This window comes from Macrotis lagotis, chromosome 1, assembly GCF_037893015.1.
Source record: "Macrotis lagotis isolate mMagLag1 chromosome 1, bilby.v1.9.chrom.fasta, whole genome shotgun sequence".
NCBI classification, from domain to species: Eukaryota; Metazoa; Chordata; class Mammalia; order Peramelemorphia; family Peramelidae; genus Macrotis; species Macrotis lagotis.
In genome coordinates, this window is record NC_133658.1 from 232,530,924 (window position 1) to 232,538,692 (window position 7,769).

At 33.7% G+C, this 7,769-nt stretch overlaps 1 pseudogene; it reads left to right on the forward strand.

Annotated features, from left to right (window-relative positions):
- Positions 1 to 303: 303 nt before the first annotated feature.
- Positions 304 to 7,186, forward strand: LOC141504628 (nucleosome assembly protein 1-like 1 pseudogene; annotated as a pseudogene).
- Positions 7,187 to 7,769: the final 583 nt, after the last annotated feature.

Sequence of the window (7,769 nt, forward strand, 5' to 3'; positions counted from 1 at the left end):
TGCAAATAAAACAGCTTAAATATGACCTATTTAATTCATGATACCACAAATTGAAAATTGATAAAGGAAAAAATATTAATAAGAAATATCACTGTTCCTTGGGGAATTTGTTGAGCAACAAAAAGCAAGAATGTCAAAGAGAAAAGAAACAGTTTCAATATCAAGTGATTCTTTCAAACTAAAAAATGTAGAACGAAAGGCCAATATCAGCTTAAAATATCATGACAATTAAATGCTATTGTCTTGATCAGTTTAAAATATAGTAATGAAATGTTAATGATATTGTTAGTTTAAATTGCTATTTGTCTATGTGACTGACTTTTGCTTAACTATCTTGCGTTTATTTTTTTTACTCTTTGAATACTTGCATATAGTATACATTGTTTCTTGGAATAGAATGGAGGCTTCTTTTGAGTTTCTTAGTTTTGTTACTGAAAATGTCTTTCCCTAGGTTGGGCACGTAGTAGGAACTGACTAAGATATATTGATTGCATAAATGAGTAAGGAATTGATACAGGGAATAATTGATTTTGAAAAGACTTGTCATGAGACCAAATTATTCAAGCTCATCTCTATAGCATATAAGGATAAAATTAAAGGAAAAGTAATAAAAAGATAAATAGTGATGAAAGTAGAGGGAGTGATATATATCATCTCTATAACAAATGATATTTATTATTCACAGCAAACCTACATTTGTGGAATCATAATCTTCAATGTTTGGAATGAGGAACTGCAATAAAGAAAAACATTAGCTAAAAGAGCTTCTGGATGTTACTCACTTTACACCAAGGAGGTGCATATTTGAAACAGTAAACTTTTGAATCTATATAAGGATATTTTTAAGACATTTAAAGATGAGAAGCTACCAAATAAATGGGGCATAAGGAGGCAAATCATGGTGTTAATACTGCTAAAAGATAGAAGTCACATAATAAATATCAATTCATATATTTATTTTTCTGAACTCTATATAAATATAGATAGAAATACACAGTGTGTTTATGAGAATATGTTATTATTCAGTTGTGTCAAACCCTTTGTGATCTATTTGGGATTTTCTTGAGAAAGATACAGAAGTTATTTGTCATTTCCTTCTCCACCTCATTTTACAGATGAAAAAACTGAGGGAAACAAGATTAAGTGACTTGCCTGTGTTACTGCTTGCAAACATTTGAGGTCAAATTTGAACTCAGAAACATGAGTCTTCCTGACTCCAGGCCTAGTACTCTATCCACTGGGTCACCTAACTACCCTATATATGCAAAAATACATTTTTGTGTGTCTTTGATAAAAAGTAAATATGCTTTCCTAAATTTAGTATTTAGGTATTAAGTATAAATGGTGCCACCCTGACTCAACCTGTGCAGCTCCGGCCACTCGGTCCCTGCTGCAGCCTATCTCAACCATTCAGAGGTCTTACAACATGGCAGACATTTACAACAAAGAAGCTGAACTTGACCAACAAGATATGGAAGATGTAGAAGTTGAAGAAGAAGAAACTGGTGAAGATGCAAACAGCAAAGCTCATCAATTGACTGTTCAGATGATGCAGAATCCTCAAATTCTAGCAGCTCTTCAAGAAAGATTGGATGGTTTGGTGGGAACATCAACTGGATACATTGAAAGCTTGCCAAAAGTAGTTAAGCAGCATGTGAATGCCCTCAAAAATCTTCAGGTGAAATGTGCACAGATAGAAGCCAAGTTCTATGAGGAAGTTCATGCTCTTGAAAGAAAGTATGTGGTTCTTTACCAGCCACTTTTTGATAAGAGAAGTGAAATCATCTATGCAATTTATGAACCTACAGAGGAAGAATGTGAATGGAAGCAAGATTCTGATGAAGAAATTTCAGAGGAAATGAAAGAGAAGGCTAAGCTTGAAGAGGAGAAAAAAGATGAAGAAAAAGAAGACCCTAAGGGAATTCCTGAATTTTGGCTGACTGTTTTTAAAAATGTCGACTTGCTCAGTGATATGGTTCAGGAACATGATGAACCTATTCTGAAGCACTTGAAAGATATTAAAGTGAAGTTTTCAGATGTTGGCCAACATATGAGTTTTACATTAGAGTTCCACTTTGAACCTAATGAATATTTCACAAATGAGGTATTGATGAAGACATATCGTATGCGATCAGAGCCAGATGATTCTGATCCCTTCTCCTTTGATGGACCAGAAATTTTGAGTTGCACAGGGTGTCAGGTAGATTGGAAAAAAGGGAAAAATGTCACTTTGAAAACTATTAAGAAGCAGCAGAAACACAAGGGTCGTGGGACTGTTCGAACTGTGACAAAAACAGTTTCCAATGATTCTTTCTTCAATTTCTTCTCTCCTCCTGATGTTCCTGAGAGTGGAGACCTGGATGATGATGCAGAAGCTATCCTTGCAGCAGACTTTGAAATTGGTCACTTTTTACATGAGCGTATAGTCCCAAGATCAGTATTATACTTCACAGGAGAAGCTATTGAAGATGATGATGATGATTATGATGAAGAAGGTGAAGAAGCTGATGATGAGGAAGGGGAAGAAGAAGCTGATGAGAAAAATGATTCAGAATATGATCCAAAGAAAGATCCAAACCCAGCCAAGTGCAAGCAGCAGTGAGCAGTGTGTGCTGTGGCCTTGAGGATTACTGCACTGTCCCAGCCTAAACACAAATAGTAGTTACTTACAGCCTTATGTTTTGTATTTTCTTGGTAGAATCAAGTAAACAATTTTTGTTAAAAAAAGGAAAAAAAAGAAAAAATGAACGTTTAAGAACCAGTTCAAACTATAGGTTCATTCTACCTAGCATTTTAGTAGTTATAATTTCTGCTGGATATGTAGAATGTAGTGAATCCCCTAACTCATGTCCATTGCTACATAGTTTGGTTCTTGTGAAGTCTTTTGTCATGTAGCTATTAGACTGCAGCTGCAAACATTATCCAAACTCTTATTTGAGACCAATTTTGGTTTAGAAAAAAAATCCTTCCGAAGAACCAACCAAAGTATTTTTTCAGCTCAGTAGTTAAGTCTGCTTACACTAGCTGTGCCTTCATTACTTTGTTAGAGAAATGCAGTGACTTGTACTAACTAGGAGACAAAGCATTTTGAAATTTGAGAAGAGACTAGTATACGGTTAAGAATTTCCAGTAAGACCACATCTAATGTTCGTTAACTGTCTGCTTGTTTATTAATTTTTGTATTTTAATGTGATATAGTGATCTACAAAAACTTAGTCATCCTATTAAGGTTATTGTTTACCACTGGGGTGTGAATAAAACCTAGTATTTTCAGAAGTTAGTATCCTCTTCTACTTGTGTAACTGTGTCCATTCAAACTGAAAACATCTTTCCTTTTCTTAGTGGTATTGTGTACTGTCACTGAAAATGATCCCTTATACCACCTGCTTAGAAACTCATTGCAAGGTCTTTTGTTGCAATTTAAGAATAAATTACCAAGCAGAATGTTAATCCTCAGAGGAAAATGTCTGAATTTGACACATTTGGAAGTCAACCTCTGATAATTGTAATTAATGGACATAATTTGGGAGAAAAGACTAGACTTTAAAAAACAGTCCTGCATCTACCAATATGCAAGTGTAAACAAAGAACCAGTGGACAAAATTTTAAATCATAATAACCCTTTAAAGATCATTGTTGTTAAAGTTGAATTTTTTATGGTCTTGGGGTTGAAGCTAGGGAGAGAGTTCTATTCCAATTCTCATTGCTTAATATGTGAGTATATTATTTACTCATACCTCTATAATCTATCCATATATTTAAATAGGTAGCATTGTTTACTTAACCTACCTTACAAGAGTGTTGAGGCTTATTAAGTTACATTATATAAAATTGTTCTTAGTCATTTAAAGGTTAGAAATTTAAAAAAAGTATAAATGGTATTATTCACCATTATAATCCAAAATTGCCTTAAAAGTAGAAAGAGTAAAAGCTGTCATTTCATTTGTTGATTGGATTCAGTAAAGCATAATAACCATTTACAGTCTCTCCTTTAAGAAAATATAAGCCTTGTATGCATTAGAATTATATTTGATTTCTCAACACAAAAGTAACTTTTTTTCTCTGACCCTTTGGTTATTAATATGATGCAAAGAATAAAAAGAAAACATGATCACCAAAGATGCTTTCCCTTGTTATTGAGGAAATGGAAGCTGAATTTTCTGCTGATTATAAAATCTTCCATATGCTTTAATTGCAGATGATATTGTCATTATTACATGAAATAATCTAGGACAATTGCAGAGCCTCTATAATGACATTCACAGCCCAGCTTCAATAATACACATGGGAAAAACTAAATAGAGGATAAGTAGCTATTCTTTAAATTATATGTATGTCTATATACCCATATACCTAAGTACCTATGTTCTTAACCACATAAATTGTACTTTTTTATTGTACACAACTGTACAGTTGTACTTTCTTAAGTGCATAATTATTGTACTTTTTAAAGTACATAATCACCTATATCACTAAATGTACCTATGTACCTAAATGTATAAATAATTACCTCGTTCTATAAGTATCTAATGCCTAATTGCCTAAGTGCCTAAATGTCCAAATATTGAATTGATGAGAATCTAAGTATATAAATACCCAAATAGTTTGGCAATTAGGTAGTAAGTCATTTAGATACTTGGGTATATTGGAGCTTAGGTAATTAATTACTTAGTTACTAAGATACTTAGGACATTAGGAAGTTATACACATAGGCAGTTAGGTTACTAGGTATATAAGAAATCAAGCTCTTGACGGTCAGGTATCAGATAGGTATTAGACAAATTGCTTTTTTTTCCCTTCTGATTCTTATGATTTAGATCCTTTCAAATGTCCAAAGTGACTGACTATTACACTATAGACTATGCATACACAGATTCTGATCTTTGCCCTTTGAAAATATAATGAAAGTTTTACTTTACACTCAACAAACTCACAAAGATGAAAAAAATGGTTGCCAGTCATTTTTGGAAGGTTGTGAATAGGTAAACTAATGTATGGTTGATGGAACTTTGATTTAATTCAATTTTGAAAAAGCATTTTGAAATTGCAAAATGCAACTAAATTTTCCCGTCTCTTCAACTCACAGATCCCGCTAATATTTTATACCCCAACAAAATAATTGATTAAAAAGGAAGTTCCCAAATATAACAAATTATTTATAATAGCCCTTTTTGCAAAATCAAACAGGCACACCCATGGGATATGGCTTAACAAATTGTGGTACAAAAATATAATGAATATTACACAAGCAACAATCTGATGACTATAAAGAAACATTGGAATACTTACATGAACTGATATAGAATAAAGTAAACAGTATAGGGAACTGGTTCTGAGTACAGGATCCTGCTGCATTGTCCATATGCATTTCAGAGTAGAATGAAGGACTAGTACTTGTAGCTAAAGGGGAACAGGGCCTAGTAAAAATTATAGTACTGAGGGGAGCACTGGTGTCTGTGGCTTCAGGTGAGCAGAAGTCCTGTCTGGCTAAAGGCCACAGCTCAGATCAGAAGAGCAGTAATCACACCTCTCCTCAGATCAAACCATTCTGGAAGCACTAAAAACTTACAGACCACAGAATTAGCTCTGAAAACAGCAGTGTGAAAAAAAGTATAAAACTTGGAACTATACCCTCTCAAACCCACCACCAGAAACAGAGCCCAATAGTAACATAAAGTTGCAAGTTGAGAAATAGTCTGGACAAAATGAGCATGTAACAACATGACAAAATAATCTGGCAATAAAAAGCTACTATGGTTACAGGGAAGATAAAAGATACAAAGAAAGAAACACCAACATAACATATAAAAAATACAAAGCCCAACAAAAATTTCTGGAAGACATAAAGAAATGAGAGTGATAGAGAAAAATTGGGAGGGTGAGAATAATGCAAGGCAATTACTAAAAGAGAATAAACAGCTTGGTTTAAAAAAAAGATATAAAAATATTAGTTGTTGTCCTTCATGATGAAAGAGAACCAAAATGACATTACTATGTCAGGGTCAAGTTATAGTGCATCCAACTTGAGCTAATCACACCAATACTTCTGAACCCAGAGGGTTCTACCACAGGTTGGGCACAGAACCCATATCAAGATTTGGAGTGGAGATGTCTGTAGATTTGTGCATGTCACATTTCTTTTGGCTACTGTGATTCTGCTTTTCTCAGAGTATTTTTTGATTCAGGCATGCCATACCAGTTGCCTATGATTCACAATTCTTGAATTCTTCGGAGAGACCTTAAGAGTGTCCTTTTATCAAGTGACAACGTATCAAGTGATGACCTTCATATGAGTGCTTGCCTTGTGTGAGTGAAATTGTATTTGGTCAAATGTATTTTGGCATTTGAATAACATGTCCAGCCCTTCTGGGTTGTGCTCTTTGTAGCAGAGTTTGAATAGATGACAGTTCAGTTCAAAAAAGGACCAGAATCTTCCTAAGGCAATTCAAATGAAAGGCATGGAACTGATAGATTGTTCAAGGTTTATAGGCATACACAAGGAGATCAGCACAATGACTCTGTAGATCTTCAGTTTGATAGACAACCTAAAACCTCTTCGCTCCCACACTATCCTTAGGAGCCCACTTATCCTCTCCTAAAAGGAATCCCAAAATGAAAACTCCCAGGATTATTATAACCAAACTCCAGAGTCAAGGAGAAAATATTTCAAGTAGTCAAAAAAGAATCATTCAGATATCATGGAGCCACAGATAGAATCACAAAAAAATATATATTTCATATATTTCACCATAAAGAAGTGGAAGACTTCGAATATGATATTCCTGGGGGCAAAGAGGTTTAGATTACAATCAAGAATACCCAATCCAGCAAAATGGACATTTAATCAAATAGGGACTTTAAAATATTCCTGATGAAAAGACCAGAGCTAATAGGAAATTTTACCTTCAAATACAAGACTCAAGAGAAGCATAAAAAGGTAAACAGGAAAGAAAAAATTATAAATTTAAAATGTTAATATTCCTGTAAAGTAAGATGATACATGTCCTAATAATTATATCATTATCAGGAGTCAACTGAGAGGCTGTGGTTGTGAGTTGATTATGTTGAGATAATCTAAGAAAAAAAAGAGTTGAGAAAAAGGAATATACCAATAGAAGAGGAAAAGGGAAAGCTTTAAATATAAATTACTTTAATTTACAGACTTGTTAGGAAGGCAGAATTTAGAAAAGAGGGGGAGGGTAAAGAGAAGAAAACTAACTTCAAGGGTTTAAAGGGTTTTCATGTAGACTAGATTAATACAGTTCTTTGAACTTGTTCCGGATAAGTCCAGAAAAGCAAAGGGTGCATATTGAAAAAGGGAAATTTTAAGTTAAGGAAAAACTCCTAACAAAACCATCCAAAAGTGAAATAGGTGCTTTTTGAACATAGTTGTAGATTCTGATCTGGACTGGACATACCATGCCTTCAAGCTTCTTCTTACTGAATTTCTTCAAGTTTGAATAAGCATTTATTGGTTATAAATTAGGTGGGACTTTTTTCCAAGTACAACATGTGATCATTGACCTCTGAGACCCCTTCCAAAGCTGAAAATATTTAATTTTTTAATTTATTTTTTTAAGAAACATATATCCTCTAAAGTAAACATATGGTCACAATGGTAACAATATTGGGGATTTGCTCTTTCTTGTAAGTGAGGTTAATTGAAATTTTGTAGATATATTCTGTTTCATTTGACATGTTCTCACTACTTGCTACACTCTGGTTCTCAGCTGAAATGTGAATATCTGACAAGAAAATTCAATTTCATC